Raw genomic sequence first — 10,370 nt, 5'->3', positions numbered from 1 at the left:
CAGCATAGAATTTTAGTTCGAAAAATGAAATTTTTTCAAAAAATGTAATTTTCAGATACAAGAATCACAGTTATAATTATTATTATCATCATCATCGTCATCGTCATCATCATAGTCATCATCATTGTTATTATCATCATCATCAAATCAAAATTACCTTCGAATGTTACCATATAAATTAGAAAAATTGTTTTAATTACAAATATTTTGATTTCAATCCACTAAACGAAGAAATATTGGCATTGTACAAAGGATTATCAAAGACACAAGCTGCTATCATGATGGATAATTTAGAAGTTAAGTTACTTATCAAATGATTCGTTTATTGTGGAGAATTTCGTCATTTCAAACAGATAAATCTGCAATAAAGAAATTTAACGATCCGTCTACGTATCGCTCGTGTCTCGTTGTTAACGTCCTATATTTTGAGAACATGTCATTTTTTACACCAAAGAACTCGTTCGTTTCATTGATTTTGAATAATCGTCCGTACGATATCGGTATGATTTGCGATTCAATCGTTATATTAAAATCATGTTAAAGTTATATTAAAAAAAAAAAAAAATAAGATCTTATTACGATGTGTTAATATAAAAAGTCATTAGTCATTCATTGTAAAATTCATAATGTTTGTATTTTACGTCATTATAATATCATACAATCATATAATTTTCATCGAACTTTTTAATACATTAATATCAATAAATTAATTATAGACTAAATATTTATTTAATTACATTAAAATCTTTATTAAAAAAATAATTAAATTATTTAATATAAATTATTTAATATAAATTATAATTTAATTATAATTAAATTAAAATATCATCTAATCTAATCTAAATCACAATCTTATATGCTTGCCACATTTCCCTTCTGATTTATTATTATCATCGTTGTGTTTTTTGATCTTGCGATTTTTAAAATCTCATTATCAAACACTATTGCAGTCTTCTATCTCACATTTACTGCAATACTTCGAAATCCCGTATGTAACTTTATTGAATCTTTTTCCGAAATTCTCATGGCGTTTTTTCGTTTGTGCCATCTTGTTCTCTTTTTCAAAATGTTATCCGACTTGCAGACTTTCAGCCATCTTTCAGATTCCAGACAGTGTAAAGCAAAGATTCCTCATCCAAATTTTAAAGAGTTAACTGCAATACTTTCAATAGTAATTCGGAAATAAAGTGCATCCCAGTGGATTCAAATGATGGATGCTTCAATGATTCATATTTAAAATATGTTCATTCAATTATTTATGTTCTTCTTATGTTCGCAAATTTACGATTGAACTGTCCGAAATATATATATATATGTTAATATAAGCGTAAACTGATGCATAATACTATATATATATAATAATTAAATATCATACAATCGTATAATTTTATTACAATATATTATTACAATATATATTTTATTACATTTTATTACAATTCATTTTTACAAATATGTATAGAAAGACTCAAAATTATTATGAAATTGATCATCAGCAATTACAATATACATTTAATGTTTACAAATAATTACGAAAGAACTCCGATAAATCGAAAAGTGAATAAAGTTATATGTAAATAATAAAACTATGTGTTTTCGAATATTTTTTCAACATTAATATTAGATCTAATTTCATTTATATATTACTTTACAAGATTAAAAGAAATTGTATGATGATCTCTTTGAATTCATTTTATAGCATGAAATTTTTACTTTTATATATACATATATATATTTTAACATTAATTTTTTCCAAGCTTTTTGATATGGAATACAGTGAAAAATTAAAATTATTTTTTTCCTTTCGAAATTTCACAAATTTGAATGATACTATTGACTTTAAAAAATTTCAAATATCTTTGTAAAAAAAAATCTTTAGAGCCGATATATGATTTTTTTATAGCATTTAAAATAAAAAGTTAATTATTGAAGATATATAAATATATATATTATAAAAAAATCGGACTTTTATTTTATATGTACGTGTTATTTTATGTGTATTTGCCTCATGTTTGTACTATATATAATACATGTCGAGTATGTATTTTTAATATATTTTTAATGTATATATTGTGTATATTTAATGTTTTTAAAAATAAATATTATTCCTTTATTAGATAAATATTATCCCTCATATATATATATATATATCATAAATATTACTTTTTGACAATATTATGAATAATTGATTGATTATCGTATTGACTTTTACGAAATATTATTCCAAAGTTATTGGAATATGTCTAACGATTAGAGCATTATATAGATCTTTTTAGGCTTGTTAATGATTTAAGATATTTCATATATGTTTGAGTTAAGATGAAGATTCTATGATGATCAAGTTAGTTTGTATGATTCTGAAAAAGGCTAATATATTGCTACACGTCATCAAATATTATTTTGCATAAATAAGAATCTTGATCTGATTGTATCTCGCATTGGCAGTACATCTAGATTTAAGATTTTATCCATCGCGTTATACTTAATGTTGGAGAATTTAATAAATTATTAAAGTTGTTCGATAAAAAATGAAATATTCATTTATACCAACACGAAGCCATCTCTGAATACTCATACTGGATTCAAATTTTCATTATTATAACTGAATCAATGCCAAATCATTAATGATGATCGTTACTGTACAAACAAAATCACAATTGATCAATAAATAATATGCAATTCTATTATTTATCTATTATATATCTAATTATCTAAGACACATGATTACATGCATGAATCAAATTAATGATTGAATATTAATGATGTTATACGAGATAATAAAACATGTTTGCTTTATTATAATTTTGTATTTATTTGTGGAATTGAAAATACACAAATTTATAATACAATTTTATAAAATATGCTTACATAACATTTTTAAAGTATAAAATTATTTATATATGCTTAATGCATATATAAAATTTAATCTAAATGTAAAGAAATAAATTTAATTCAATAGATTATATCATGTATGATATTAATATAATAATGTATATATAATAATATATAATCGTAATAATATATATAAAGAAAAAATTGCAAAATTTAAAATTCTTCCTGACAGGAAATCGAATTTTTTTGATAGGCGGAGATCAATATATTATCGAAGACTAATGATTGATAATTAATAATTTATAATTTGTTTGTTATTGTATGTATAATGCATGTATGTATAATGAATTCCAAAATCAGTTTATCTTTCTATTTATATATATAGAATTGAATTTATAGTATTTTCAATTTGAATAGCAAATTGAAATTATTATTAAAAAATAGTCACTTCTTGATTGTTCTTAATAATGATTTCTTTTGTACATTGTTGATAGCTTTTATTTAATCATATTAGATTATTGTGAACTGTGATTATGAATTTTTTCTGATTATAAATTCTTTAAACTATTCTATTCGAAAATATACATATTATTAGGATATCCTATAAGTTTCTATCTTTTCTTTGATATGAAATGAATACATGATATTTGTTGTATAAGATTAATTTATTGTGTTATATATGAATCGTTCTGTTTTATCATCTTCTTCCATTTCTTAGGAAGCCTCATTATTTTTTTTTCCAAAATTGTTGGGAAAATTTATTTGCAAAATATTGCTTTTTTATTTTGCTTACGGATTGGAATCGTTTATCATGAAGAGAATATTTTTAATAACAAGAACAAGTAATAATCGGATAGAACAAGATTTGGGGAATACAGAAGATGCAATAGAATATCTCAATCAAACTGTAACAGCTTTTTTCTTATAGTCAACATGCAGTTTTGCATTGTCGTGATAGCCTCGTCGGTTCGCCAATTTTGACTGTTTTTCTGCTATGACATCTTTCAATTTATTAAGCTGATTGATTTTAGAATATTTTCCAAAATTGATGGCTTCATCTTGAGAAAAAAGCTCATAATAGATTACATCTTTCCAATTCCACCAAATGTATAAAAGATCTTTTTTTGGGTGAAGGCTTCATGGCAGTTGAAGGTTTCTATTAAATCAAGTGCGTTTTTGATGCATATTTTGATACAAGATCCAAGTCTTATCTCTAGTGACAAGTCTCTTTGAAAAAGGATTTCTTTCATATCGCTGGAAAAGGAAATCGCATGTAGAGATGCTGTTCATAAAATCGGTTTCTGTCAATAACTGTGGAACCCAAACTTCACATTGATTGACATATCCCATCTTGATTAGATGATTACCATTTTCCTGAAAATATTAATCCACTATCTCTTGCACACTATATCGTGGATTTTCAGCGAGTATGGCCTTGATAAAATCCGTATTCATCATTGCTGGCCTGACTGCGATTTCAATCTTTCAAGTCAAAATTGTCATTCTAAATTTTTTAAAACAATTGTGGATGATCGCAATAATTGTAGCACTATTCCCGTAAAAATCTCAAGTATTATTTGCATTATCATTATTTTTTAAAGCAATAAAACATAAACATAACATAACATAGCATATGTTAAGCATAACATGCAAATGCTTTTGTTTGCTATTCCAATCAGCATTGGAGAATGGATGCATCGAACACGAATTGCAAACCCAAGGGTACCTGACGCTTTTCACTCTATGATATACAAGTTTTGCTTGATCGACCCTCATTCTGATTTCATTTGTGGAACCCGAAATGAGTATTATTTCAAAAAAACACATTGATTTAACGAAAGAAAGGTTGGAGAAAGATTCTGAATAGAAAGAAGAGAGATCAGGTTTCGCTTTGCGTGCATCTCGCAAACCGTTACAGTACATCGAGGCCTTTCGATTGTGCTGCTGGAGAGACCATCCATATCGGGAGAAGGTGCAACCAGCGTCTTGCAAAGTCTTGAATACAACAACAATGTGCTTGTTATCAGCAATTATGATGCTGAAAGTGATGGTTAATTAATCTCGACAAAGTCGAACTTTGAAAAAAGAAAAAAGAAGATCCTCACTATTAAGAAATATGTTGCTGTAGCTAAAGTGAAGAAGCAGTTTATGGAGGAGACCAAAAGAGATCCTTCTTTTCTCTTTTTTCTCTTTTTTGACTTTGATCGAGCGCAGCGAGCTATAATTGAGAGTCCCTGCTACTAGAGAAATTAAGAATATGGCTCGAAGAAAAATAACATTCGTTAGAAGCATAGAATGAGATCTACTCTTGACATAAGTGTCCTAATGTTAAAGGCAATAAAAGAAATGGAAGTAGTTGTTTCCATATCCAAAAATGCAGAATTGAGATCCCAAGTGCGACACCAACAGCAGATAGAGGGGAAGACTTTATAAAGAGGGATTCAAATACGAGATTTTCTGCCATCTCCATCCCCGAAGTCTGAGATTGAGACGTCATCGTCTTATTCATCCATAATTGATAATGGCTCGTGAATGGCCGCCATTGGCGAGTCAATAGATAGAAAACTCTTCGATCTGAGAAAAGAAATGGATAGCTTACACACAAAATGACAACCGGAAGCGTTATTTAGGGACACCGAAAAAGAGCAAGGAGAAATAAAAAAAAGTGTAACAAAAAACGTGACTTCTACGATTGAAAAGATTGCCAAATCTATTGGAATAACAATAGAATTTTCACAGAAATCTTGGTTAAAGATTACATATGTAGGGCGAAAGAAAAGGAGAAAATCCTCATAAGATACTTCGCATTATATCATAAGATATTTCCGCAAAAGGATACTATAAAGCTATATACTCCATGATTCCCTCATAAATGCTATTTATGCAATTTGCACTAACATGACCTCTTTTTAAGCATAGCGATAACATTGGAATTGTTATCGCTGCAATACCTTCACTCTCTCTGAAGTCCACCTTATTTTAATTCTATTAACCGTTGCGATTTTCTTTGTAGCAGCTATAGGATATCAGATCCAATCTGAACCGTGTCCAATCTTCTTTCGGGATCCGTTTGTATCTCCGATTCGTGACATTCTTTTCAAATTTTCTTTTTCCTCTTTCTTCTTATTCTTTGATTTTAGCCTTTTCTTCAATTCATCATGCCTGGCTGCCATCGTATCATGCCAGGATATATGGATTCTTTGCAGATTTCGCTTTTCTTGCTTCATCTCTTCGAAAAAGTTCTATTAGAGCATCGATACAGCGGAATAGATGAGTCTTTTCTTGTAAAGAAATTTGAATAGTTTCTTCGCCATTCTTTTTTCTCAACATCATCTGTCGATTCCCCCATTACCCATTAATTAGTGAATTGTCTTTTAAAATTTGCTTATCTATGAGCTCATTTATGGCAAACGTAAATGATACGCATACTCGCAGGATGGCGATTTCAGAATCACGGCAGCAGAAGCACAGATTATTTTGCGCGATTTCTCAGCCCTTTTTCGCCGCTGAACTCTACAATTTCAGAGTTTCGAGTTCGAGTTCGTATCTGAGATTCTCCATTTTGGACCTTATTCCGCATTTGCCAACTTCAATTCTATAGTGGAGCCGGTACGAATCGTTCATCTAGTAGAGCAAAACTCGAACAAGATAGCGATTTTGGATCACCAATGTATTCGGCGGTTGCTAGTTCGCTTCAGATCTCGATCTCCAGTTTGGTGATTCTACTGATGCTTGATATCAAGGCAGTATTTTCGTTAGATGTCCACGGTCTGCCTCGCGTTCTTGTTTTAATCTCGATGGATCTAACGGATCCATTACTCTTCTTTTTACACTTGTGTATTTCTAACGTATATACATATCGCCATTGCAGACGAAATATCAACGATACCAACGAAGCATTGGCTCTGCCTTTACATATTGAATGTTGACAGTATGAGTGTCTTGAGAAATTCTCTCTATACTGTGTCGATTTGTGAGATGTTCTAGCATAAAACGAAATCATGTCTCTATTTTGCTCCTCTTTTTTCCTTTTTCCCTATGCTTTATTAAAATTGGATTTATTGAAATTGGACTCTGTATAATAGGTCCCACAAGAGTAATCGGAAAATATGTTCACTTGAGCAGAATTGCTCTATCCAGGCGAGGCTAAAATAGGAGGGAGAGGAGGATACGCCAGGTACCTCCGGATTGGCTAGAGCAGCGGGTGATGCACCGATCCATCTTCCAATGAAAGATGCCTTTTTCGCCGCCCGCCATATCTTGAAGTTAGGAATATTTTACAGAAATTATCCTTGGTTAAGGCAAAACCCTTGTACCTGCGAAACATGACCACAAGCTTAAGGTATGATAGAAATCGAGTATTCCGGATGCGTTAAATCTGTACTGCACTCAATCAACGATTGCAGCCCCTGCGGAAAGTGCGCACCTAATCTGTAAAATCTAATCCTAAAAATTAATTAAACTAACCTAATTCTAAAAATTAAGAAAAATTGAAACTAATTAAATCGATCGAGAACTATTAAGACACAATTAAATTAATATATCTTTATTTTTATATTAATTACATAAATTATCACTAACTATTAAAATTAAAATTAATTAAACTAATCAAGACGAGTTAATTAAAATAAATAATCCGATTAAAGTGAATAATTCGAATTAATTAAATTAATTAAAACCGATAAATAAAAAAATAATTAAACTAATTAAATAATAAACACATGCAAATGAAAATAATTAAACTATTAAGATATTAAACTATTAAAATTGATTTATGAAAGTAATTAAGTTGAATAACTGGAATTAATTAATCTAATTATACTAATCACGCCAATTGATATACGCAAATTAAAGTAATTAAACTAATCGAAACGATTAAAATAATTAAATCAATTAAGTCAAATAATTCGAATTGATTAAACTAATCGAGACAATTAAAATAATTGATTAAAATAATTGAACCAATTAAGATAAGTAATTCGAATTAATTATGATCTAATAATCGAATGATCTAAATGAATTGATTAAACTAAAATTAATTATAATTAATAAAAGTAATTAATAAAAGTAATTAAGACTAAGAAAAGTAATTAAACTAATTTAGCGGAACAATTTGAATTAATTAAACTAATTGCACTAACGAATGCATAAGAATTAAAGTAATTAAATTAATCGATTAATATTTTTTTTTTCAGTGATGCTTAATGTATAAAATATATAAATCTGACTGTAACAACAAGATATTAGCTCAATGGCGCAGAAAAGTGTCGAGTGTTAATGGGAGAAGAGTGTAATTAAAGAAATAAGTGGAAAGACATTTGAAAACGGGAATTGATCTCGAAAAATATTCGTAACTTTGTAATCCGTCTTAAGATATCTTCTATTGATACGAGTCTATTTAAATTAATCGAGAAGATCAAATTAATAAAATTTGTTATTGACTAACGAAAACAAGTAAGTGGAATTAATTCAATCAATCGAATAATTAATGTATAAATTGAATTAATTCGATTATTAAGACGCATGAATAAAGGAATTAAAATAATTAATCAAAAATTTAATTAATTAGATTAATTAAGACTTAATCTAAAATATATAATTCGATTAAGTCATAAAATACCTTTCATTAATGAAATATTTAAAACGTAAATTAAACTAATTATACGAATTAAGCTATTAAAATATGTAAATAAAATTAATTAAAATAATTAAAGATAAAATAATGAGAAAGAATTAAAGAAAAATAATAATAATTTAACGAGAAATGATAGGAACCATTTATTTCGATTACTAACTCGATATATTAACTGATTCTTTAACATTTGTACAGATCGCGCCGCTTCGTTCCCTATCGATTTAATATCGATTTAATATAATTTGTAAATATTTATAAATATTCCGATATTTATTTGCCCATGTTTGAAAATAATTAAATATTACAAATAAATAATAATATAATTATTTAAATAATAATATATTAAATAATAATATTATTACAAATAAATAAAATAAATTAAATATTATTACAAATAAATAAAATAAATAAAATAAATAAAAATAATAATAATTAACAATAACAATAAAAAAAATCATAATTATATATTTTTATGCTCTATCGATATCTATATACGCATTATTGCTAAAAAAAGAAAAAGAATGATTAAATCCTGATATTATCGAGTAATTTCTCGATACTTATAGACGAAATAAATATAAGAGTGAAATTAAATTCAAAATCTTATTTTTATATAATAATGTTTCCATAAATCGCAATTTAAAAATATATGGTATGTTTATATTGAAATAATTTTATTTATAATGTCATTTTACAATTTATAAATGTATTTACGATTATTACATTGCTTATATTAGGATGTCCTATAAGTTTTTTTCGCATCACGCTAAGAATGACTTTAACTGTTTATTTTTATATGAACATGCAGATTTATCTATTAATTGTTCATCGCATCGGTTTCAGTCATCTCGAAGCTCTTCTAAAGTACGTTTCGTTGGTGATACTATCTTTTTTAAAACCTTTTTCTATACTGTTCAATATGAATAACCAAAGAAAGCATTTGCGGCTTTATTGCTTTAAAAAAGATGATAATGCAAATAATATTGAAGACGACATTTGTATTGTTTACAGGAATGATGTTACAATTATTACGATTGTTCGCAATTGGTTTAAGAGATTTAGAGCTGGCAATTTCGACTTGAAAGATGAAGGTCGCAGCGGACACCCAGCAACGACGAATACAGACTTTATTAAAGCCATGCTCGCTGAAAATCTGCGATAATGTGTAAAAAATAGTAGATGATACTAACATTTCCAGATTACAAAATGATAGATAATGATCTAACCAAGATGGGATATGTCAATCGATGTGAAGTTTGGGTTCACAGCTATTGACAGAGACCGATTTTATGAACAGCATCTTTACGTGCAATTTCCTTTTCTAGCGTTATGAAAGAAATTCTTTCTTAAAGAAACTTGTCACTTGAGACTTGGATCTTGTATCAAAATATGCATCAAAAACGCATTTGATTTAATAGAGACCTTCAACTGCCGTGAAGCCTGGACTTCACCCGAAAAAAGTTCTTTTATCTATTTGATGGAATTGGAAAGAAGCTCATAATCTATTATGAGCTTCTTTCTCAAGTCATCAATTTTGGAAAGTATTCCAATCAGTCTGATAAATTGAAATACGCCATAGCAGAAAAACAGCAAAAATTGACGAATCGACGAGACCATCACGACAATGCAAAACTGCATGTTTTTGTCATTGACTGTAAGAAAAAAACTGTTACAGTTTAATTGGAACATTCTATTGCATCTTCTGTATTCCCCAAATTTTATTTTATTCAATTATTACTTGTTCCTGTTATTAAAAAAATTCTTTTCATGATAAACGATTTCAATCCGTAAGCGAAATAAAAAGGCAATATTTTGCAAATAAACCCCAACAATTTTGGAAAAAGGAAATAATGAGAGATAGAAGAATATGATAGAGTAGAATAGTTCATATATAATGCAATAAATT

This window comes from Apis dorsata, unplaced genomic scaffold (genome assembly GCF_000469605.1).
Source record: "Apis dorsata unplaced genomic scaffold, Apis dorsata 1.3 scaffold_406, whole genome shotgun sequence".
Classification (NCBI taxonomy): Eukaryota; Metazoa; Arthropoda; class Insecta; order Hymenoptera; family Apidae; genus Apis; species Apis dorsata.
The sequence above is the reverse complement of the archived record's forward strand: the minus strand, read 5'-3'. Positions refer to the sequence as shown.